Raw genomic sequence first — 26779 nt, 5'->3', positions numbered from 1 at the left:
GTGGGTCAATTAACCTTGTCAGAGTGGGCGCTCTGATTCTAGGTAGTGAGCTAGGCAGGCTACTGCCTGGGATAGTTAGTGTGCTAGGCAGGCTACTGCCTGGGATAGTTAGTGAGCTAGGCAGGCTACTGCCTGGGATAGTTAGTGTGCTAGGCAGGCTACTGCCTGGGATAGTTAGTGAGCTAGGCAGGCTACTGCCTGGGATAGTTAGTGTGCTAGGCAGGCTACTGCCTGGGATAGTTAGTGAGCTAGGCAGGCTACTGCCTGGGATAGTTAGTGAGCTAGGCAGGCTACTGCCTGGGATAGTTAGTGAGCTAGGCAGGCTACTGCCTGGGATAGTTAGTGAGCTAGGCAGGCTACTGCCTGGGATAGTTAGTGAGCTAGGCAGGCTACTGCCTGGGATAGTTAGTGTGCTAGGCAGGATACTGCCTGGGATAGTTAGTGAGCTAGGCAGGCTACTGCCTGGGATAGTTAGTGAGCTAGGCAGGCTACTGCCTGGGATAGTTAGTGAACTAGGCAGGCTACTGCCTGGGAAGGTCTCCCACTCAGAAGTACGAGATGAGGAGGGGGGGGAGGTTGACCTCAGGTCTCCCCTCTGGAAGCCCGAGGTAGGGGGAGCGGGGTAATCTATCAAATAGCGCACCTCTAACTTTGTACAGTACTAATGCAAATAGTTGTGCAATTAGATGTGCAATTTAGTTTGTGTGTTTCTTGTTTGAAGACCAATAGTGTAATAAGGTTTTCTTCTTTATAAGTGTGTTATTGTATTTGTGTATTTGTGTGTTTTTGTTAGCAATAGGGTAATGGTGTAATAATTAGATTCTCTTTTTTATTTGTATTTATATACTACAATTTGTTTCTATTTGTCTTTGTTACTTCTTTTTGATATTTATGAGTCTTATTTTTGTATATATGTTTATATTTATATTGTTTTAAATGTTATGATTATTTATTTGTGTTGTTCCAAATGTCTGAATGGGCGGGGGGGGTCCCCCATAGAGCCATACAAGCTAGAACCGCCACTGTGTACAGTAATAAAGTCAAGTTTGGGAAAATATATTTTTTGCAACAACTTAAGTGCAAAGTGACACTGAGCCAGAGTGTATTTTCTCGTAAAATATTTCCCCCCTGTTCCTTTGGTCTTGAGCAAATAAATGCAATCACAACCAATCTCCAAATCAATCCTACTATTATTGGAAATGATTCTACCTACCGATCTCCTACACGGGAGCCTGGCCGACACTGTGACAGTCATCTATTCGCAATCTATTTGTTAAGGTATCAATCCACATATCCCTTGACATGACATTCATACTGCTGGACAATTGACACAATGTATTCTACTAGCTAGTATCTCAACTAGGCTACAATAGCTTACGAATCAAATGGTATCCTTCAAGGAGGCTACTCCGTGGAGGTAGGAGACCTTCACATTCAGGGCTGTGTATTTATTTCTCCAGCATGAAGTTCACAGACACAAGCTGCTAGGTGGGATGGAATTAGGGTAAATGACTGGGGACTGAGGAGTGGGATGGGAGCTCAGTCCTTCCAGCTGGAGAACGGGGCTGCGCGTTATGCAGAACAGAAGCTGCTGAGGCAAACAGTCAGGCAGACGCTCCAAACACGTTCGGTAACGGGCGGAAAGGCTTCCCGAAGTGAAGGCAAAGGTGAAGTCCTACAGAAAGCAACGGACACCGGATAAATTAACACGAGACACAACGGAGGGCGCCAAGGATGTACAATTCACGTCGTCGTCTCATCGTTTAGAGAGAGACTGAGGAACAGAAAGGACCGTTTTGGAATCAAGGTCCTCTGTGCCATTCGGTTGTTCGGGGGCGACGGAGACCGGTTGTTTACGGTTAGATTATCTTGGACGGAGTGAAAACAACGTGATATTACGAAGGAAAAACCCTGCCTGTTCCGTGCATTTGGCGGTGAGTATTGAGACTTCTTTGAAAATGTTTTTATGGTGCTTTGTGAGGGATGAGAGTGGGGTTTACAGCTGTGGGTTATAGGAGCGGGGAGTTTCACGGTAAGGCACGCGCTCCTCTGGGAGAGACAAGTTACTGAAATCGTTGCATCAAACTGCTGAAGACTTCATGTAGCCTGTTAGGTCATCATCATCATAATAATAAGAATAAGAATTTCCTTAGTGCTTTATTACAATAAATATAAGTCTTACATAACAGGTTGCTTTTCACTGCTGAATAAGATAGTAAGAATATAATATCACTGTTTTTACAACAAAATACAAGATATTGCGTCATGCCGTCTATTTAGTTACAATGGTATATAATGTGTGAAAGCTGTTACATTGCCGTTATTTATTGAAGGTGGACAGGCTACAGTCTCACATTGTGCATTTAGCCCTCTCTCAGATCACTTAGTTAGAGCCTTTTGTCTTCTCTCTGTTTTTGTATTTGGCCAAAACAATAATGAACACCATTGTTTCCGATTCGCCTCAATGTATAGTTGCTGCAATAGCAATATATTTATTTTTACAGCCAAAACCCACATATTGCTGAGCACAAGTAAGACTGGCCACAAAACAGTTGCCTGGCTTTTCTTATTCATTGCTTGCTTCCAGCATTTACACAGAGAGAGAGAGTGTGTGTGTGTGTGTGTGTGTGTGTGTGTGTGTGTATGCCCATTCACTGAAAGCTGGATTCAGTCCCTACAGTGGATGTCTTGCTCTTAGGTCCTCCAGTCAGAGCCAGTTTAGAGTGGCCATTTCCCTACAGGGCAGGCAGATTACAATGCTCACTTTTCCCTCTGTAGTGGAGGTTGCATTGAAATACTTGATGAATGTAGAATTGAGCCCAGAGAAGCATGGTGCTGTTATTCTATTTGTGACACACCCTGGACTACACCCTGGACTAGAACCTGGACTACACCCTGGACTACAACTTAGACTAGAACCTGGACTACACCCTGGACTACAACTTGGACTAGAACCTGGACTACACCCTGGACTACAACCTGGACTACAACCTGGACTACACCCTGGAATACACCCTGGACTACACCCTGGACTACACCCTAGACTACACCCTAGACTACACCCTGGACTACACCCTAGACTACACCCTAGACTACACCCTGGACTACACCCTAGACTACACCTTGGACTACACCCTAGACTACACCCTGGACTACAACCTAGACTAGAACCTGGACTACACCCTGGACTACACCCTGGACTACACCCTGGACTAGAACCTGGACTACACCCTGGACTACAACCTAGACTACACCCTGGACTACAACCTGGACTACAACCTGGACTACACCCTGGACTACACCCTGGACTACAACCTAGACTACACCCTGGACTACACCCCGGACTACACCCCAGACTACACCCTGGACTACAATCTGGACTACACCCTAGACTAGAACCTGGACTACACCCTGGACTACAACCTGGATTACAACCTGGACTACACCCTGGACTACACCCTAGACTAGAACCTGGACTACAATCTGGACTACACCCTAGACTACACCCTGGACTACATCCTGGACTACACCCTGGACTACACCCTGGACTAGAACCTGGACTACACCCTGGACTACACCCTGGACAAGAACCTGGACTACACCCTGGACTACACCCTGGACTAGAACCTGGACTACATGCTTAACAAAACCCCGGACTACAACCTAGACTACACCCCAGACTACACCCTGGACTACAATCTGGACTACACCCTAGACTACACCCTGGACTACACCCTGGACTACACCCTGGACTACAACCTGGACTACACCCTGGACTACACCCTGGACTACACCCTGGACTAGAACCTGGACTACATGCTTAACAAAACCCTGGACTACACTACTGGTCAAGTTATAGAACACCGACTCATTCCAGGGTTTTTCTTAATTTTTACATTGTAGAGTAATAGTGAATACATTGAAACTATGAAATAACACATATGGAATAATGTAGTAACCAAAAAAGTGTTAAATGAATCAAAATCTATTTTATATTTGAGATTCTTCAAATAGCCACCCTTTGCCTTGATGACAGCGTTGCACACTCTTGGCATTCTCTCAACCAGCTTCATGAGGTAGTCACCTGGAATGCATTTCAATTAAAAGGTGTGCCTTGTTAATTTGTGGAATTTCTTTCCTTCTTAATTCGTTTGAGCCAATCAGTTGTGTTGTGACAAGGTAGGGGTGGTATACAGAAGATAGCCCTATTTGGTAAAACACCAAGTCCATATTATGGCAAGAACAGCTCAAATAAGCAAAGAGAAACAACAGTCCATCATTACTTTAAGACATGAAGGTCAGTCAATACGGAACATTTCAAGAACTTTGAAAGTTTCTTCAAGTGCAGTCGTAAAAACCCTCAAGCACTATGATGAAACTGGCTCTCATGAGGACCACCACAGGAAAGGAAGACCCAGAGTTACCTCTGCTGCAGAGGATAAGTACATTAGAGTTACCAGCCTTTGAAATTGCAGCCCAAATAAATGCTTCACAGAGTTCAAGTAACAGACACATCTCAACATCAACTGTTCAGAGAAGACTGTGTGAATCAGGCCTTCATGGTTGAATTGCTGCAAAGAATCCACTATTAAAGGACACCAATAAGAAGAAGAGACTTGCTTGGTCCAAGAAACATGGGCATTGGACATTAGACCGGTGGAAGTCTGTCCTTTGGTCTAGAGTCCAAATGGGAGATTATTGGTTCCATCCACCATGTCCTTGTGAGACGCGGTGTGGGTGAACGGATGATCTCCGCATGTGTATTTCCCACCGTGAAGCATGGAGGAGGAGGTGTTATGGTTTGCTGGTGACACTGTCATATTTTGATAACAAAGAGTCTAAAATGGTCAATGACTTCTGTTACTTGATAGAGAGTTTGCTACAAAGCAACATTTACATTACATTTTAGTGATTTAGCAGGCGCTCTTATCCAGAGCGACTTACAGTAGAGTGCATACATTTTTATTACATTTTTACATATTGGCTCCCTGTGGGAATCGAACCCACAACCCTGGCTGTGCAAGCCTCATGCTCTACCAACTGAGCAACAGTGGGACTACAACAGTAACGGCCATTGAGTAAATCCCTATGCTGTGTCTTCTGTGTCAGGCAGCTCTTGGCGGTTTGCTCTATCCCTGCTGCTCTCAGCTCCCTCCTATCATTGGCCCTGCACCCCTTCATCTAAGTTGGGCTGATAAGGCTATAAGGTTTCTGTCAACTCATATATTGTTATCATTTTCTTAATGTCCATTATCATTTTGATGCTCACAGTTCTGCAATTAAACCTCCTTAGATTCCCAGACATTTCTCAGACGGAGAGGTTTTTGAGTGGTCCGTGTTGCATTAAAACCTCCTTAGATTCCCAGACATTTCTCAGACGGAGAGAGGTTTTTGAGTGGTCCGTGTTGCATTAAAACCTCCTTAGATTCCCAGACATTTCTCAGACGGAGAGAGGTTTTTGAGTGGTCCGTGTTGCATTAAAACCTCCTTAGATTCCCAGACATTTCTCAGACGGAGAGGTTTTTGAGTGGTCCGTGTTGCATTAAAACCTCCTTAGATTCCCAGACATTTCTCAGACGGAGAGGTTTTTGAGTGGTCCGTGTTGCATTAAAACCTCCTTAGATTCCCAGACATTTCTCAGACGGAGAGGTTTTTGAGTGGTCCGTGTTGCATTAAAACCTCCTTAGATTCCCAGACATTTCTCAGACGGAGAGGTTTTTGAGTGGTCCGTGTTGCATTAAAACCTCCTTAGATTCCCAGACATTTCTCAGACGGAGAGAGGTTTTTGAGTGGTCCGTGTTGCATTAAAACCTCCTTAGATTCCCAGACATTTCTCAGACGGAGAGAGGTTTTTGAGTGGTCCGTGTTGCATTAAAACCTCCTTAGATTCCCAGACATTTCTCAGACGGAGAGGTTTTTGAGTGGTCCGTGTTGCATTAAAACCTCCTTAGATTCCCAGACATTTCTCAGACGGAGAGGTTTTTGAGTGGTCCGTGTTGCATTAAAACCTCCTTAGATTCCCAGACATTTCTCAGACGGAGAGGTTTTTGAGTGGTCCGTGTTGCATTAAAACCTCCTTAGATTCCCAGACATTTCTCAGACGGAGAGGTTTTTGAGTGGTCCGTGTTGCATTAAAACCTCCTTAGATTCCCAGACATTTCTCAGACGGAGAGAGGTTTTTGAGTGGTCCGTGTTGCATTAAAACCTCCTTAGATTCCCAGACATTTCTCAGACGGAGAGAGGTTTTTGAGTGGTCCGTGTTGCATTAAAACCTCCTTAGATTCCCAGACATTTCTCAGACGGAGAGAGGTTTTTGAGTGGTCCGTGTTGCATTAAAACCTCCTTAGATTCCCAGACATTTCTCAGACGGAGAGAGGTTTTTGAGTGGTCCGTGTTGCATTAAAACCTCCTTAGATTCCCAGACATTTCTCAGACGGAGAGAGGTTTTTGAGTGGTCCGTGTTGCATTAAAACCTCCTTAGATTCCCAGACATTTCTCAGACGGAGAGAGGTTTTTGAGTGGTCCGTGTTGCATTAAAACCTCCTTAGATTCCCAGACATTTCTCAGACGGAGAGAGGTTTTTGAGTGGTCCGTGTTGCATTAAAACCTCCTTAGATTCCCAGACATTTCTCAGACGGAGAGGTTTTTGAGTGGTCCGTGTTGCATTAAAACCTCCTTAGATTCCCAGACATTTCTCAGACGGAGAGGTTTTTGAGTGGTCCGTGTTGCATTAAAACCTCCTTAGATTCCCAGACATTTCTCAGACGGAGAGGTTTTTGAGTGGTCCGTGTTGCATTAAAACCTCCTTAGATTCCCAGACATTTCTCAGACGGAGAGGTTTTTGAGTGGTCCGTGTTGCATTAAAACCTCCTTAGATTCCCAGACATTTCTCAGACGGAGAGAGGTTTTTGAGTGGTCCGTGTTGCATTAAAACCTCCTTAGATTCCCAGACATTTCTCAGACGGAGAGAGGTTTTTGAGTGGTCCGTGTTGCATTAAAACCTCCTTAGATTCCCAGACATTTCTCAGACGGAGAGGTTTTTGAGTGGTCCGTGTTGCATTAAAATCTCCTTAGATTCCCAGACATTTCTCAGACGGAGAGGTTTTTGAGTGGTCCGTGTTGCATTAAAACCTCCTTAGATTCCCAGACATTTCTCAGACGGAGAGGTTTTTGAGTGGTCCGTGTTGCATTAAAACCTCCTTAGATTCCCAGACATTTCTCAGACGGGAGAGGTTTTTGAGTGGTCCGTGTTGCATTAAAACCTCCTTAGATTCCCAGACATTTCTCAGACGGAGAGAGGTTTTTGAGTGGTCCGTGTTGCATTAAAACCTCCTTAGATTCCCAGACATTTCTCAGACGGAGAGAGGTTTTTGAGTGGTCCGTGTTGCATTAAAACCTCCTTAGATTCCCAGACATTTCTCAGACGGAGAGAGGTTTTTGAGTGGTCCGTGTTGCATTAAAACCTCCTTAGATTCCCAGACATTTCTCAGACGGAGAGAGGTTTTTGAGTGGTCCGTGTTGCATTAAAACCTCCTTAGATTCCCAGACATTTCTCAGACGGAGAGAGGTTTTTGAGTGGTCCGTGTTGCATTAAAACCTCCTTAGATTCCCAGACATTTCTCAGACGGAGAGAGGTTTTTGAGTGGTCCGTGTTGCATTAAAACCTCCTTAGATTCCCAGACATTTCTCAGACGGAGAGGTTTTTGAGTGGTCCGTGTTGCATTAAAACCTCCTTAGATTCCCAGACATTTCTCAGACGGAGAGAGGTTTTTGAGTGGTGCGTGTTGCATTAAAACCTCCTTAGATTCCCAGACATTTCTCAGACGGAGAGGTTTTTGAGTGGTCCGTGTTGCATTAAAACCTCCTTAGATTCCCAGACATTTCTCAGACGGAGAGAGGTTTTTGAGTGGTCCGTGTTGCATTAAAACCTCCTTAGATTCCCAGACATTTCTCAGACGGAGAGAGGTTTTTGAGTGGTCCGTGTTGCATTAAAACCTCCTTAGATTCCCAGACATTTCTCAGACGGAGAGGTTTTTGAGTGGTCCGTGTTGCATTAAAACCTCCTTAGATTCCCAGACATTTCTCAGACGGAGAGAGGTTTTTGAGTGGTCCGTGTTGCATTAAAACCTCCTTAGATTCCCAGACATTTCTCAGACGGAGAGAGGTTTTTGAGTGGTCCGTGTTGCATTAAAACCTCCTCAGATTCCCAGACATTTCTCAGACGGAGAGAGGTTTTTGAGTGGTCCGTGTTGCATTAAAACCTCCTTAGATTCCCAGACATTTCTCAGACGGAGAGAGGTTTTGAGTGGTCCGTGTTGCATTAAAACCTCCTTAGATTCCCAGACATTTCTCAGACGGAGAGGTTTTTGAGTGGTCCGTGTTGCATTAAAACCTCCTTAGATTCCCAGACATTTCTCAGACGGAGAGAGGTTTTTGAGTGGTCCGTGTTGCATTAAAACCTCCTTAGATTCCCAGACATTTCTCAGATGGAGAGGTTTTTGAGTGGTCCGTGTTGCATTAAAACCTCCTTAGATTCCCAGACATTTCTCAGACGGAGAGAGGTTTTTGAGTGGTCCGTGTTGCATTAAAACCTCCTTAGATTCCCAGACATTTCTCAGATGGAGAGAGGTTTTTGAGTGGTCCGTGTTGCATTAAAACCTCCTTAGATTCCCAGACATTTCTCAGATGGAGAGAGGTTTTTGAGATGTCCGTGTTGCATTAAAACCTCCTTAGATTCCCAGACATTTCTCAGACGGAGAGGTTTTTGAGTGGTCCGTGTTGCATTAAAACCTCCTTAGATTCCCAGACATTTCTCAGACGGAGAGGTTTTTGAGTGGTCCGTGTTGCATTAAAACCTCCTTAGATTCCCAGACATTTCTCAGACGGAGAGGTTTTTGAGTGGTCCGTGTTGCATTAAAACCTCCTTAGATTCCCAGACATTTCTCAGACGGAGAGGTTTTTGAGTGGTCCGTGTTGCATTAAAACCTCCTTAGATTCCCAGACATTTCTCAGACGGAGAGAGGTTTTTGAGTGGTCCGTGTTGCATTAAAACCTCCTTAGATTCCCAGACATTTCTCAGACGGAGAGAGGTTTTTGAGTGGTCCGTGTTGCATTAAAACCTCCTTAGATTCCCAGACATTTCTCAGATGGAGAGGTTTTTGAGTGGTCCGTGTTGCATTAAAACCTCCTTAGATTCCCAGACATTTCTCAGACGGAGAGAGGTTTTTGAGTGGTCCGTGTTGCATTAAAACCTCCTTAGATTCCCAGACATTTCTCAGATGGAGAGAGGTTTTTGAGTGGTCCGTGTTGCATTAAAACCTCCTTAGATTCCCAGACATTTCTCAGATGGAGAGAGGTTTTTGAGATGTCCGTGTTGCATTAAAACCTCCTTAGATTCCCAGACATTTCTCAGACGGAGAGGTTTTTGAGTGGTCCGTGTTGCATTAAAACCTCCTTAGATTCCCAGACATTTCTCAGACGGAGAGGTTTTTGAGTGGTCCGTGTTGCATTAAAACCTCCTTAGATTCCCAGACATTTCTCAGACGGGAGAGTTTTTGAGTGGTCCGTGTTGCATTAAAACCTCCTTAGATTCCCAGACATTTCTCAGACGGAGAGGTTTTTGAGTGGTCCGTGTTGCATTAAAACCTCCTTAGATTCCCAGACATTTCTCAGACGGAGAGAGGTTTTTGAGTGGTCCGTGTTGCATTAAAACCTCCTTAGATTCCCAGACATTTCTCAGACGGAGAGAGGTTTTTGAGTGGTCCGTGTTGCATTAAAACCTCCTTAGATTCCCAGACATTTCTCAGACGGAGAGAGGTTTTTGAGTGGTCCGTGTTGCATTAAAACCTCCTTAGATTCCCAGACATTTCTCAGACGGAGAGAGGTTTTTGAGTGGTCCGTGTTGCATTAAAACCTCCTTAGATTCCCAGACATTTCTCAGACGGAGAGAGGTTTTTGAGTGGTCCGTGTTGCATAAAAACCTCCTTAGATTCCCAGACATTTCTCAGACGGAGACAGGTTTTTGAGTGGTCCGTGTTGCATTAAAACCTCCTTAGATTCCCAGACATTTCTCAGACGGAGAGAGGTTTTTGAGTGGTCCGTGTTGCATTAAAACCTCCTTAGATTCCCAGACATTTCTCAGACGGAGAGGTTTTTGAGTGGTCCGTGTTGCATTAAAACCTCCTTAGATTCCCAGACATTTCTCAGACGGAGAGGTTTTTGAGTGGTCCGTGTTGCATTAAAACCTCCTTAGATTCCCAGACATTTCTCAGACGGAGAGAGGTTTTGAGTGGTCCGTGTTGCATTAAAACCTCCTTAGATTCCCAGACATTTCTCAGACGGAGAGAGGTTTTTGAGTGGTCCGTGTTGCATAAAAACCTCCTTAGATTCCCAGACATTTCTCAGACGGAGAGAGGTTTTTGAGTGGTCCGTGTTGCATTAAAACCTCCTTAGATTCCCAGACATTTCTCAGACGGAGAGAGGTTTTTGAGTGGTCCGTGTTGCATTAAAACCTCCTTAGATTCCCAGACATTTCTCAGACGGAGAGGTTTTTGAGTGGTCCGTGTTGCATTAAAACCTCCTTAGATTCCCAGACATTTCTCAGACGGAGAGGGTTTTGAGTGGTCCGTGTTGCATTAAAACCTCCTTAGATTCCCCAGACATTTCTCAGATGGAGAGAGGTTTTTGAGTGGTCCGTGTTGCATTAAAACCTCCTTAGATTCCCAGACATTTCTCAGACGGAGAGAGGTTTTTGAGTGGTCCGTGTTGCATTAAAACCTCCTTAGATTCCCAGACATTTCTCAGACGGAGAGAGGTTTTTGAGTGGTCCGTGTTGCATTAAAACCTCCTTAGATTCCCAGACATTTCTCAGACGGAGAGAGGTTTTTGAGTGGTCTGTGTTGCATTAAAACCTCCTTAGATTCCCAGACATTTCTCAGACGGAGAGGTTTTTGAGTGGTCCGTGTTGCATTAAAACCTCCTTAGATTCCCAGACATTTCTCAGACGGAGAGAGGTTTTTGAGTGGTCCGTGTTGCATTAAAACCTCCTTAGATTCCCAGACATTTCTCAGACGGAGAGAGGTTTTTGAGTGGTCCGTGTTGCATTAAAACCTCCTTAGATTCCCAGACATTTCTCAGACGGAGAGGTTTTTGAGTGGTCCGTGTTGCATTAAAACCTCCTTAGATTCCCAGACATTTCTCAGACGGAGAGAGGTTTTTGAGTGGTCCGTGTTGCATTAAAACCTCCTTAGATTCCCAGACATTTCTCAGACGGAGAGAGGTTTTTGAGTGGTCCGTGTTGCATTAAAACCTCCTTAGATTCCCAGACATTTCTCAGACGGAGAGAGGTTTTTGAGTGGTCCGTGTTGCATTAAAACCTCCTTAGATTCCCAGACATTTCTCAGACGGAGAGAGGTTTTTGAGTGGTCCGTGTTGCATTAAAACCTCCTTAGATTCCCAGACATTTCTCAGATGGAGAGGTTTTTGAGTGGTCCGTGTTGCATTAAAACCTCCTTAGATTCCCGAGACATTTCTCAGACGGAGAGAGGTTTTTGAGTGGTCCGTGTTGCATTAAAACCTCCTTAGATTCCCAGACATTTCTCAGACGGAGAGAGGTTTTTGAGTGGTCCGTGTTGCATTAAAACCTCCTTAGATTCCCAGACATTTCTCAGACGGAGAGAGGTTTTTGAGTGGTCCGTGTTGCATTAAAACCTCCTTAGATTCCCAGACATTTCTCAGACGGAGAGGTTTTTGAGTGGTCCGTGTTGCATTAAAACCTCCTTAGATTCCCAGACATTTCTCAGATGGAGAGAGGTTTTTGAGTGGTCCGTGTTGTGCATGTGGTCTGAATACGGAATGGATTTAATGCGCCTTTGAAAGTAGCTTTTGTGTTGTCACAGAATGTAAATTGTGATCTAGGGAATAGGGTGCCATTTTTAATTGTTTAAATGTTTACATTTTATTTAACCTTTATTTAACATTTGGGACGCACCCTGAGACTGGATAGGTTATTATGAGACTATAGAGGTTATCGCCATCATTTCCATTTATTTTTATTTGTTAGGGTGTAAATACGTCTGACTCAGCAGATGCTGTTTGCAAATTACTTTCCAGTATTTAAATCCACTTTCTTCTTGCCTTGTGTGTTAGGAAATATGATAATTCAATTATGGTCTCAAACCTGCTCTGGGGTCCAGAGAATTACTTCAGTGGTGAAACTCAAATTTGAGGGAATTATGACCTAGTCTTTTTTTGGTGTTCCAAAGTGGAATGAGTTTAGAGGAATGTTAAAGTCGATACCTGTAACATGGCTCAGAATGTCTTAGAATTGAGTGTGATTGACTTGATGGTCGATCGCCAGCTACCAGTAGCTCACAGCTACCAGTAGCTAACTATTCTGAAAATACATACAAACTGTCATAAACAAATCTCACAAGTATCAGACACCACAAGCTCCCAGCTACTATCTTATCAACGCAACATTGACATTATCCCACCCCTGGTTAGCCACTATTGGCTTAAAAAGCCAAACCTAACACAATATCTGCCAATTAATTTCCAGCAATATTGCCCCTGTCTGTTTGTGTGGTGCGGATCTTTGTCTAACACTCTGTGTGGCCAGATGATGTGATAATCGTCTTGTGCGTTGGCAGAAATACTTTCCCCAAAACCTTCTCAATTAAATGTTAACTGTATGATATAAAAGTATATAATTTGTATCTATGTTTTTGGTAAACTTTGCCATGAAATGAGCAGCAGCAGTAGAGGACCATAGTTATAGCAGCACATTATATGGCACGGTTCTCACTCGCTAAATGCACAATTAAAGGGCCAGATGCACAATTAAAGGGAAATTACACTCAAACATCGAAATGTGTAATTCTTCCAGACTGTAAAATAATTGTCTTCTGATGTGATTTAATTATTGACATCGACTCAAAACATCCCATTTAGTTGTTTCTCTAGGAACACTTGTAAACATCCCATTTAGTTGTTTCTCTAGGAACACTTGTAAACATCCCATTTAGTTGTTTCTCTAGGAACACTTGTAAACATCCCATTTAGTTGTTTCTCTAGGAACACTTGTAATTTAGAGAGTGAAAAACTAAAATAATCTACAAGCTGGAAAAATAAATCAGAGAAACAGAATTTGGGAGAAAAAAAATCTGATTTTATAGGGCCCCCATTAACCTCTATGGGTAGGTGGGACGTTAGCGTCCCACTCTATTCAACAGCCAGTGGAAGAGCGTGGCGCGAAATACAAAAACCTCAAAAATGCTATAATTTCAATATTTTACACCATTTGAAAGATAAGACTCTCGTTAATCTAACCACATTGTCCGATTTCAAAAAGGCTTTACAGCGAAAGCAAAACATTAGATTATGTTAGGAGAGGACATAGACACAAATAAACACACAGCCATTTTTCAAGCTAGCATATGTGTCACAAAAACCCAAAACACAGCTAAATGCAGCACTAACCTTTGATGATCTTCATCAGATGACACTTCTAGGACATTATGTTATACAATACATGCATGTTTTGTTCAATCAAGTTCATATTTATATCAAAAAACAGCTTTTTACATTGGCGTGTGATGTTCAGAAATTTTATTTCCAACGAAAACTTCCGGTGAATTTACTAAATTACTCATGATAAACGTTGACAAAATGCATAACAATAATTTTAAGAATTATAGATACAGAACTCCTTTATGAAATCGCTATGTCATATTTTAAAATAGCTTTTCGGTGAAAGCACATTTTGCAATATTCTGAGTACATAGCTCAGCCATCACGGCTAGCTAATTTGACACCTGCCAAGTTCGGGGCTCACTAAACTCAGAATTAGTATTAGAAAAATTGGATAACCTTTGCTGTTCTTCGTCAGAATGCACTCCCAGGACTGCTACTTCCACAACAAATGTTGTTTTTGTTCCAAATAATCCAAAGTTATGTGCAAATACCTCTGTTTTGTTTGTGCGTTCAGGTCACTATCCAAAGGGTAACGCCGAGCGCATTTCGAGACAAAAAAAATCAAAATGTTCCATTACCGTACTTAGAAGCATGTCAAACGCTGTTTAAAATCAATCTTTATGGTATTTTTCTCGTAAAATAGCGATAATATTCTAACCGGACAATGCTGTATTCATTCAAAAAGGAAGAGAAAAAATGGCGAGGTCTCGTGAACGCGCATTTCCAATCTCTTAGTCACCGGGCAGACCACTGACAAACTGTGCTCCTGTTATCTGCCCAGAGACAGGAGACGCCTCAATCCGCTTTCTGAACGCTTTAGAGAGCCAATGGAAGCCTTAGAAAGTGCTACATAACCCCACGGGCATTGTAGTTTCGATAGAGAAGCAAATGGAGAACTACAAATTCGCAGAAAGGCCACTTCCTGCTTGGAATTTTCTCAGGTTTTTGCCTGCCATATGAGTTCTGTTATACTCACAGACACCATTCAAACAGTTTTAGAAACTTCAGAGTGTTTTCTATCCAAATCTACTAATAATATGCATATTCTCATTTCTGGGAAAGAGTAGTAACCAGTTTAAATCGGGTACGGTGCTCCTTTGCACCCCATTTTTATCCGGCCGTGAAAATACTGCCCCCTAGCCCAGACAGGTTAAATGTGTTTATGAACCATTATTTTACCAGGTATATTGACTGAAAACATAGTGCACTACTTTCTCTAGTACACTAAGGACCAGGGATGAGTTGGCAACACAGTGCACTACTTTCTCTAGTACACTAAGGACCAGGAAAGAGTTGCAGGGGAGAGGAGAAGAATGGGCCTATTTGAAAGCTAGAAAAAAATGAGTAGCTCTCGTGTTAGAAAAGGTTGGAGACCCCTGATGTAAACCAGCGACACACAGCCTAGTGTATATATACTAATATAACCCACACAGCCTAGTGTATATACTAATACAACCCACACAGCCTAGTGTATATACTAATACAACCCACACAGCCTAGTGTATATACTAATACAACCCACACAGCCTAGTGTATATACTAATATAACCCACACAGCCTAGTGTATATATACTAATACAACCCACACAGCCTAGTGTATATATACTAATACAACCCACACAGCCTAGTGTATATATACTAATATAACCCACACAGCCTAGTGTATATATACTAATATAACCCACACAGCCTAGTGTATATACTAATATAACCCACACAGCCTAGTGTATATATACTAATATAACCCACACAGCCTAGTGTATATACTAATATAACCCACACAGCCTAGTGTATATATACTAATATAACCCACACAGCCTAGTGTATATATACTAATATAACCCACACAGCCTAGTGTATATATACTAATACAACCCACACAGCCTAGTGTATATATACTAATATAACCCACACAGCCTAGTGTATATATACTAATACAACCCACACAGCCTAGTGTATATATACTAATACAACCCACACAGCCTAGTGTATATATACTAATACAACCCACACAGCCTAGTGTATATATACTAATACAACCCACACAGCCTAGTGTATATATACTAATACAACCCACACAGCCTAGTGTATATATACTAATACAACCCACACAGCCTAGTGTATATACTAATATAACCCACACAGCCTAGTGTATATACTAATATAACCCACACAGCCTAGTGTATATATACTAATACAACCCACACAGCCTAGTGTATATATACTAATATAACCCACACAGCCTAGTGTATATACTAATACAACCCACACAGCCTAGTGTATATACTAATATAACCCACACAGCCTAGTGTATATATACTAATACAACCCACACAGCCTAGTGTATATATACTAATACAACCCACACAGCCTAGTGTATATATACTAATACAACCCACACAGCCTAGTGTATATACTAATATAACCCACACAGCCTAGTGTATATATACTAATACAACCCACACAGCCTAGTGTATATACTAATATAACCCACACAGCCTAGTGTATATATACTAATACAACCCACACAGCCTAGTGTATATATACTAATACAACCCACACAGCCTAGTGTATATATACTAATATAACCCACACAGCCTAGTGTATATATACTAATATAACCCACACAGCCTAGTGTATATATACTAATACAACCCACACAGCCTAGTGTATATATACTAATATAACCCACACAGCCTAGTGTATATATACTAATACAACCCACACAGCCTAGTGTATATATACTAATACAACCCACACAGCCTAGTGTATATATACTAATACAACCCACACAGCCTAGTGTATATATACTAATACAACCCACACAGCCTAGTGTATATATACTAATACAACCCACACAGCCTAGTGTATATATACTAATACAACCCACACAGCCTAGTGTATATACTAATATAACCCACACAGCCTAGTGTATATACTAATATAACCCACACAGCCTAGTGTATATATACTAATACAACCCACACAGCCTAGTGTATATATACTAATATAACCCACACAGCCTAGTGTATATACTAATACAACCCACACAGCCTAGTGTATATACTAATATAACCCACACAGCCTAGTGTATATACTAATACAACCCACACAGCCTAGTGTATATATACTAATACAACCCACACAGCCTAGTGTATATATACTAATACAATCCACACAGCCTAGTGTATATACTAATATAACCCACACAGCCTAGTGTATATATACTAATACAACCCACACAGCCTAGTGTATATACTAATATAACCCACACAGCCTAGTGTATATATACTAATACAACCCACACAGCCTAGTGTATATATACTAATACAACCCACACAGCCTAGTGTATATATACTAATATAACCCACACAGCCTAGTGTATATACTAATACAACCCACACAGCCTAGTGTATATACTAATACAACCCACACAGCCTAGTGTATATATACTAATACAACCCACACAGCCTAGTGTATATATACTAATACAACCCACACAGCCTAGTGTATATATACTAATACAACCCACACAGCCTAGTGTATATATACTAATACAACCCACACAGCCTAGTGTATATATACTAATATAACCCACACAGCCTAGTGTATATACTAATACAACCCACACAGCCTAGTGTATATACTAATATAACCCACACAGCCTAGTGTATATATACTAATACAACCCACACAGCCTAGTGTATATATACTAATACAACCCACACAGCCTAGTGTATATATACTAATACAACCCACACAGCCTAGTGTATATATACTAATACAACCCACACAGCCTAGTGTATATACTAATACAACCCACACAGCCTAGTGTATATACTAATATAACCCACACAGCCTAGTGTATATACTAATACAACCCACACAGCCTGGTGTATATATACTAATACAACCCACATAGCCTAGTGTATATACTAATACAACCCACACAGCCTAGTGTATATATACTAATATAACCCACACAGCCTAGTGTATATATACTAATACAACCCACACAGCCTAGTGTATATACTAATATAACCCACACAGCCTAGTGTATATATACTAATATAACCCACACACAGCCTAGTGTGTATATACTAATACAACCCACACAGCCTAGTGTATATACTAATACAACCCACACAGCCTAGTGTGTATATACTAATATAACCCACAAAGCCTAGTGTATATATACTAATACAACCCACACAGCCTAGTGTATATACTAATATAACCCACACAGCCTAGTGTATATATACTAATACAACCCACACAGCCTAGTGTATATACTAATACAACCCACACAGCCTAGTGTATATACTAATACAACCCACACAGCCTAGTGTATATATACTAATACAACCCACACAGCCTAGTGTATATATACTAATACAACCCACACAGCCTAGTGTATATATAATAATATAACCCACACAGCCTAGTGTATATATACTAATACAACCCACACAGCCTAGTGTATATATACTAATACAACCCACACAGCCTAGTGTATATATACTAATACAACCCACACAGCCTAGTGTATATACTAATACAACCCACACAGCCTAGTGTATATATACTAATACAACCCACACAGCCTAGTGTATATATACTAATACAACCCACACAGCCTAGTGTATATACTAATACAACCCACACAGCCTAGTGTATATATACTAATACAACCCACACAGCCTAGTGTATATATACTAATACAACCCACACAGCCTAGTGTATATACTAATACAACCCACACAGCCTAGTGTATATATACTAATACAACCCACACAGCCTAGTGTATATACTAATACAACCCACAGTGAAAGTAACATCAATCCAGATCTTCTCACAAATCTTGACAGTCAGGAGGGTTGAGACTTTTTTACAGTTTGAAAGTGGAAACAATCTCAACTATTTACGCTCGTTCATGAATGCTTTCTTATTCTAGCTAGCTAGTAGTTTTTCAAATAGCATCTGAGTTGACTATTTAGCCTCTATTCTGTCCTCTCACTGTGAAGGGTTTTACCTACGCTGAACAAAAATACAAATGCAACATGTAAAATGTTGGTCCCATGTTTCATGAGCTGAAATAAAAGATCCCAGAAATGTTCCATACGCACAAAAACCTTATTTCTTTCAACGTTTGTTCACAAATGTGTTTACATGCCTGTTAGTGACCATTGCTGCTTTCCAAAATAATCCATCCACTTGACAGGTGTGGCATATCAGAAGATGATTAAATAGCACAATAATTACACAGGTGCACCTTGTGCTGGGGACAATAAAAGGCCACTCTAAAATGTCACACGACACAATGCCACAGATGTCTCAAGTATTGAGGAGCATGCAATTGGCATGCTGACTGCAGGAATGTTCACCACAGCTGTTTGCAGAGAATGTAATGTTTCTCTACCATAAGCCGCCTCCAATGTCGTTTTAGAGAATTTGTCAGTAAGCCTCACAACCGCAGACCACATGTATCCACGCCAGCAGAGGACCACTTCCGGCTTCTTCACCTGCAGGATCGTCTGAGCAGCCACCTGGACAGCTGATGAAACTGAGCAGCCACCTGGACAGCTGATGAAACTGAGCAGCCACCTGGACAGCTGATGAAACTGAGCAGCCACCTGGACAGCTGATGAAACTGAGCAGCCACCTGGACAGCTGCTGAAACTGAGCAGCCACCTGGACAGCTGATGAAACTGAGCAGCCACCTGGACAGCTGATGAAACTGAGCAGCCACCTGGACAGCTGATGAAACTGAGCAGCCACCTGGACAGCTGATGAAACTGAGCAGCCACCTGGACAACTGCTGAAACTGAGCAGCCACCTGGACAGCTGATGAAACTGAGCAGCCACCTGGACAGCTGATGAAACTGAGCTTTCTGTCTTTAATAACGCTTTTTTTTGTGGGTTTAAACTCATTCTGATTGGCTGGGCCTGGCTCCCCAGTGGCTGGGCCTGACTCCCCAGTGGCTGGGCCTGGCTCCCCAGTGGGTGGGCCTGGCTCCCCAGTGGCTGGGCCTGACTCCCCAGTGGCTGGGCCTGGCTCCCCAGTGGGTGGGCCTGGCTCCCCAGTGGCTGGGCCTGGCTCCCCAGTGGGTGGGCCTGGCTCCCCAGTGGGTGGGCCTGGCTCCCCAGTGGCTGGGCCTGGCTCCCCAGTGGGTGGGCCTGGCTCCCCAGTCGGTGGGCCTGGCTCCCAAGTGGCCCCTGCTCAGTCATGTGAAATCCATAGATTAGGGCCTAATGAATTTATTTCAATTGACTGATTTCCTAATATGAACTTTAATTCCGTAAAATTGTTGCATTCCTATTTTTGTTCAGTATATATGAGACGTTCACACACAAGTCTACCCTAGTAGGCCATTTACCTTGTAATCACTCAGTGTTTCACTCTCCCAAACTAACTTAATTGAACACTGCCTGTGAGCGGAATAGCCCATTGAGTGTTCTGCAGTACGAGCGAGATGCAGTTATGTAATGTGGTATCAAGGTAGCTCAACGGAATAACTGTTGAGGTATCATTGTTTTTCTGTAATCAATATGAAATTATCTTCAAGGTCAACTCATTTACAATTTGACATGGATTCATGAGAGTGTTTATATAAGATACTGCCTCACCCGCAGAACTCTTTCTCTTAACAAAAAGGGATATTGACTTGGGCCAACAGGCTTGGGTTCATATCTAATTGAAAGAGACAATGCAGTGAAGCCTACACCTTGGGATGCTGGAGCAAAACAGTGTCCCCACAGTGACAAGAATGGGGGATGGTGTGTGTGCGCGTGTGTGTGTGTGTGTGCTGGTGTGTTTGTGTGTAACAGTGTCTCACTGAGATGGGATAATGGGACCTCAGGGAGATAATGGGGAACCCAGGGAGATAATGGGGACCTCAGTGAGATAATGGGAGATAATAGGACCTCAGAGAGATAATGGGGACCCCAGGGAGATAATGGGGACCTCAGTGAGATAATGGGGACCCCAGGGAGATAATGGGGACCTCAGTGAGATAATGGGACCTCGGGGAGATAACGGGGACCTCAGAGAGATAATGGGAGATAATGGGACCTCAGGGAGATAATGGGACCTCAGAGAGATAATGGGGATCCCAGGGAGATAATGGGGACCTCAGTGAGATAATGGGGACCCCAGGGAGATAATGGGGACCTCAGTGAGATAATGGGGATCCAGGGAGATAATGGGGACCTCAGAGAGATAATGGGAGATAATGGGACCTCATGGAGATAATGGGACCACAGGGAGATAATGGGACCTCAGTGAGATAATGGGACCTCGGGGAGATAATGGGAGATAATGGGACCTCGGCAATATAATGGAACTTCAGAGAGATAATGGGACCCCATGAAGATAATAGGATCACAGGGAGATAATTGGACCTCAGTGAGATAATGGAACCTCGGGAGATAACGGGGACCTCAGAGAGATAATGGGAGATAATGGGACCTCAGGGAGATAATGGGACCTCAGAGAGATAATGGGGACCCCAGGGAGATAATGGGGACCTCAGAGAGATAATGGGAGATAATAGGACCACAGGGAGATAATGGGACCTCAGTGAGATAATGGGACCTCGGGGAGATAATGGGGTCCTCATAGAGATAATGGGAGATAATGGGACCTCATGAAGATAATGGGAGATAATAGGACCACAGGGAGATAATGGGACCTCGGCAATATAATAGAACTTCAGAGAGATAATGGGACCTCGGGGAGATAATGGGGTCCTCAGAGAGATAATGGGAGATAATGGGACCTCATGAAGATAATGGGAGATAATAGGACCACAGGGAGATAATGGGACCTCAGTGAGATAATGGGACCTCGGAGAGATAATGGGACCTCGGCAATATAATGGAACTTCAGAGAGATAATGGGACCCCAGGGAGATAATGGAATCACAGGGAGATAATGGGACCTCAGGGAGCACGAAGAGAGAGTGTAGCCTAGTGGTTAGAGCGTTGGACTAGTAACCGAAAGGTTGCATGTTCGAATCCCCCGAGCTGACAAGGTAAAAATCTGTCGTTCTACCCCTGAACAAGGCAGTTAACCCACTGTTCCCCGGTAGGCCGTCATTGAAAATAAGGATTTGTTCTTAACTGACTTGCCTAGTTAAATAAAGGTAAAATAAAACATGTTGTTGTAAGCTACCCAGCCAGCATGTCTGAGCATCACCTAGTGTTGAACCCACAAACAATTGTTTGTGCTCAACATATTCATTGTACTAATGTAGTTTTTTATTAAAACATTTATTTGCACCAAAAAAACAATAATAGACAACAATACAGATAAAAACAAATTAGAAAAAAACTGTGTGCAGGTGTGTTGGAAGGTGTGTTGGAAGGTGTGTTGGAAGCCCAAGGGCTTATATGAAAACCACACCACAAAAAACAACATACATACATAAATACAAAAATACCAAAGGTTTGTTTAAACAGATAACAAAACCTACTAATTATACATGTATAAATTAATTGATCAGTAATCAATGGGTGTGTGCATGTGAGTGTGTGACAGTTAGGCTATATGGTTCATCAGGCTGACCTCCAGTCTTCATGGAGGAGATTACTGAGTAGTTTGGTTCATCAGGCTGACCCCCAGTCTTCATGGAGGAGATTACTGAGTAGTTTGGTTCATCAGGCTGACCTCCAGTCTTCATGGAGGAGATTACTGAGTAGTTTGGTTCAGGCTGATCCCCAGTCTTCATGGAGGAGATTACTGAGTAGTTTGGTTCATCAGGCTGACCTCCAGTCTTCATGGAGGAGATTACTGAGTAGTTTGGTTCATCAGGCTGACCTCCAGTCTTCATGGAGGAGATTACTGAGTAGTTTGGTTCATCAGGCTGACCTCCAGTCTTCATGGAGGAGATTACTGAGTAGTTTGGTTCATCAGGCTGACCCCCAGTCTTCATGGAGGAGATTACTGAGTAGTTTGGTTCATCAGGCTGACCTCCAGTCTTCATGGAGGAGATTACTGAGTAGTTTGGTTCATCAGGCTGACCCCCAGTCTTCATGGAGGAGATTACTGAGTAGTTTGGTTCATCAGGCTGACCTCCAGTCTTCATGGAGGAGATTACTGAGTAGTTTGGTTCAGGCTGATCCCCAGTCTTCATGGAGGAGATTACTGAGTAGTTTAGTTCATCAGGCTGACCTCCAGTCTTCATGAAGGAGATTACTGAGTAGTTTGGTTCATCAGGCTGACCTCCAGTCTTCATGGAGGAGATTACTGAGTAGTTTAGTTCAGGCTGACCCCCAGTCTTCATGGAGGAGATTACTGAGTAGTTTGGTTCATCAGGCTGACCCCCAGTCTTCATGGAGGAGATTACTGAGCAGTTTGGTTCATCAGGCTGACCTCCAGTCTTCATGGAGGAGATTACTGAGTAGTTTGGTTCATCAGGCTGACCTCCAGTCTTCATGGAGGAGATTACTGAGTAGTTTGGTTCATCAGGCTGACCTCCAGTCTTCATGGAGGAGATTACTGAGCAGTTTGGTTCATCAGGCTGACCTCCAGTCTTCATGGAGGAGATTACTGAGTAGTTTGGTTCGTCAGGCTGACCTCCAGTCTTCGCTTGAAGTTATTAAGGGATGATGATGTTTTGGCATTATGAAGATAAGAATTCCAGAGTATGGTACCTCCTGTATCTGATAGAGAATTGACTATGTGAAGTGCGGCAGTGGGTAGGGTGAAGGTTATCACAGTGTCTTGTGTTGTATAGATGGATTTCAGAATTAACCTGGAAGAATCCATTGAAGAGCATCTGTCTGGGACCTGGAAGAATCCATTGAAGGGTTTAGGTAAACTGGGACCTGGAAGAATCCATTGAAGGGTTTAGGTAAACTGGGACCTGGAAGAATCCATTGAAGGGTTTAGGTAAACTGGGACCTGGAAGAATCCATTGAAGGGTTTAGGTAAACTGGGACCTGGAAGAATCCATTGAAGGGTTTAGGTAAACTGGGACCTGGAAGAATCCACTGAAGGGTTTAGGTAAACTGTCTTGGAGGTATGAGTATTTGTAGATGAAAGTGCGTAGTTGGCGTACATTAACTTATGGCTCAAATCCCGTTAACGGGATCGATTTGACAACAGCCAGTGAAAGTGCAGGGCGCCAAATTCAAACAACAGAAATCTCATAATTAACCTCTCTAGGCTAGGCGGGACGAATTCGTCCCACCTACGTAACAGCCACTGCCAGCCTGTGGCGCGATTTTCAAAACCTTAAAAATCCTATTACTTCAATTTCTCAAACATATGACTATTTTACAGCCATTTAAAGACAAGACTCTCGTTAATCTAACCACACTGTCCGATTTCAAAAAGGCTTTACAACGAAAGCAAAACATTAGATTATGTCAGCAGAGTACCAAGCCAGAAATAATCAGACACCCATTTTTCAAGCCAGCATATAATGTCACCAAAACCCAGAAGACAGCTAAATGCAGCACTCACCTTTGATGATCTTCATCAGATGACAACCCTAGGACATTATGTTATACAATACATGCATGTTTTGTTCAATCAAGTTCATATTTATATCAAAAACCAGCTTTTTACATTAGCATGTGACGTTCAGAACTAGCATACCCCCGCAAACTTCCGGGAATTCGCTAACATTTTACTAAATTACTCACGATAAACGTTCACAAAAAGCATAACAATTATTTTAAGAATTATAGATACAGACCTCCTCTATGCACTCGATATGTCCGATTTTAAAATAGCTTTTTGGTGAAAGTACATTTTGCAATATTCTAAGTACATAGCCCAGGCATCACGGGCTCGCTTATTTAGACACCCGGCAAGTTTAGCACTCACCATAATCATATTTACTATTATAAAAGTTTGATTACCTTTTGTTGTCTTCGTCAGAATGCACACCCAGGACTGCTACTTCAATAACAAATGTTGGTTTGGTCCAAAATAATCCATCGTTATATCCGAATAGCGGCGTTTTGTTCGAATGCGTTCCAGACACTATCCGAAATAGTAAAGAAGTGTCGCGCGCATGGCGCAATTCGTGACAATAAAATTCTAAATATTCCATTACCGTACTTCGAAGCATGTCAACCGCTGTTTAAAATCAATTTTTACGACATTTTTCTCGTAGAAAAGCGATAATATTCCGACAGGGAATCTCCTTTTCGGCAAACAGAGGAAAAAATCCCAAAGGCGGGGGCGGTCGGGGTCACGCGCATAAGCCAGTGTCCCTTGATCGGCCACTTGAGAAAGGCGATAATGTGTTTCAGCCTGGGGCTGGAATGACGACATTCTGTTTTTTCCCGCGCTCTGAGCGCCTATGGACGACGTGGGAAGTGTCACGTTAGAGCAGAGATCCTTAGTAAATGATAGAGATGGAAAAGAAGTTCAAGAAATGGTCAGACAGGCCACTTCCTGTAAAGGAATCTCTCAGGTTTTGATCTGCCATTTGAGTTCTGTTATACTCACAGACACCATTCAAACAGTTTTAGAAAATTTAGGGTGTTTTCTATCCATATGTAATAAGTATATGCATATTCTAGTTACTGGGTAGGAGTGGTAACCAGATTGAATCGGGTATGTTTTTTATCCAGCCGTGTCAATACTGCCCCCTATCCTAAACAGGTTAAAATTCCTCAAACACACAAGTATTATACACCATTTTAAAGATACACTTCTTGTTAATCCAACCACAGTGTCCGATTTCAAAAAGGCTTTACGGTGAAAGCACACCATGCGATTATGTTAGGTCAGCGCCTAGTCACAAAAAAACATACACCATTTTCCAGCCAAAGAGAGGAGTCACAAAAAGCAGAAATAGAGATAAAATGAATCACTAACCTTTGATGATCTTCATCAGATGGCACTAATAGGACCTCATGTTACGCAACACATGTGTGTTTTGTTCGATAAAGTTCATATTTATATCCAAAAATCTTAGTTTACATTGGCGCGTTATGATCAGTAATGTTTTGCTTCCAAAATATCCAGTGATTTTGCAGAGAGCTTCATCAATTTACAGAAATACTCATCATAAACGTTGATGAAAGATACAAGTGTTATGCATAGAATTAAAGATAAACTTCTCCTTAATGCAACCGCTGTGTCAGATTTCAAAAAAGCTTTACGGCGAAAGCACACTTTGCAATAATCTGAGTACAGCGCTCAGCCACCAAAACAAGCCATACAGATACCCGCCATGTTGTGGAGTCAACAGAAGTCAGAAATAGCATTATAAATATTCACTTACCTTTGACGATCTTCATTGGAATGCACAACCAGGAATCCCAGTTCCACAATAAATGTTTGTTTTGTTCGATAAAGTCCATATTTATGTCCAAATACCTCCTTTTTGTTTGCGCTTTCAATTCACTATTCCAAATGCACAAGGCGCGGTCACTAAGTCCAGACGAAAAGTCAAAAAAGTTCCATTACAGTTTGTAGAAACATGTCAAACGATGTATAGAATCAATCTTTAGGATGTTTTTATCATAAATCTTCAATAATATTCCAACCGGACAATTCCTTTGTTTTTAGAAATGAAAAGGAACTCAGCTCGCTCTCACGCCGCGCGTGTGACTTAGCTCATTGCATTCTGCCAGACACCTGGTTCAAACAGCTCTTATTCTCTTCCCATTCACAGTAGAAGCATGAAACAATGTTCTAAAGACTGTTGACATCTAGTGGAAGCCTTGGGAAGTGCAATATGTCCCCACAGACACTGTATACTGGATAGGCAATCACAAAACTACAAACCTCAGATTTCCCACTTCCTGGTTGGATTTTTCTCAGGTTTTTGCCTGCAAAATGAGTTCTGTTATACTCACAGACACCATTCAAACAGTTTTAGAATCTTCAGAGTGTTTTCTATCCAAATCTAATAATATGCATATCCTAGCTTCTGGGCCTGAGTAGCAGGCAGTTTACTCTGGGCACGCTTTTCATCCGGACGTGAAAATACTGCCCCCCAGCCCAGAGAGGTTAATGTCGTAAATAGACAAGATATTGAGTTTCTTAAACAAAGGTGCAGATTGAGCCAGATAATTAGAGGAGGTGGCTAGTCTTGCAAATTAATTTTGTATAATGAGTAAATTGTGTAGGTAGGAGGCATATGCACTGGCCCAGACAATACTACAAATCATTCTGATGATACCAACAGATTTCATCACTTTGCTGCAGACAAATTGAATCTGATCTTTCCAGGATGACTTTTCATAAATTACAACTCAGAGGAATCTAGTGGATGTGACTTGTTCCATTTCATTCCCACCAATTGAGGTCATGGCTCTTTTTTTGAACAATATTTCTTAT

At 42.5% G+C, this 26779-nt stretch overlaps 1 protein-coding gene across 2 annotated transcripts in view; it reads left to right on the top strand.

Annotated features, from left to right (window-relative positions):
* The first annotated feature begins 1525 nt into the window (after positions 1-1525).
* cntn5 (contactin 5) overlaps positions 1526-26779 on the top strand; it is a 488559-nt gene continuing 463305 nt past the window's right edge. For both annotated transcript variants that reach the window (XM_045704177.1, XM_045704176.1), the window contains exon 1: positions 1526-1934. The gene's annotated coding sequence lies outside the window, so the exon portion shown is untranslated. The remainder of the gene's footprint in view (positions 1935-26779) is intronic.

Source organism: Salmo salar, chromosome ssa20, assembly GCF_905237065.1.
Source record: "Salmo salar chromosome ssa20, Ssal_v3.1, whole genome shotgun sequence".
NCBI lineage: Eukaryota > Metazoa > Chordata > Actinopteri > Salmoniformes > Salmonidae > Salmo > Salmo salar.
The sequence above is the reverse complement of the archived record's forward strand: the minus strand, read 5'-3'. Positions and strand labels throughout refer to the sequence as shown.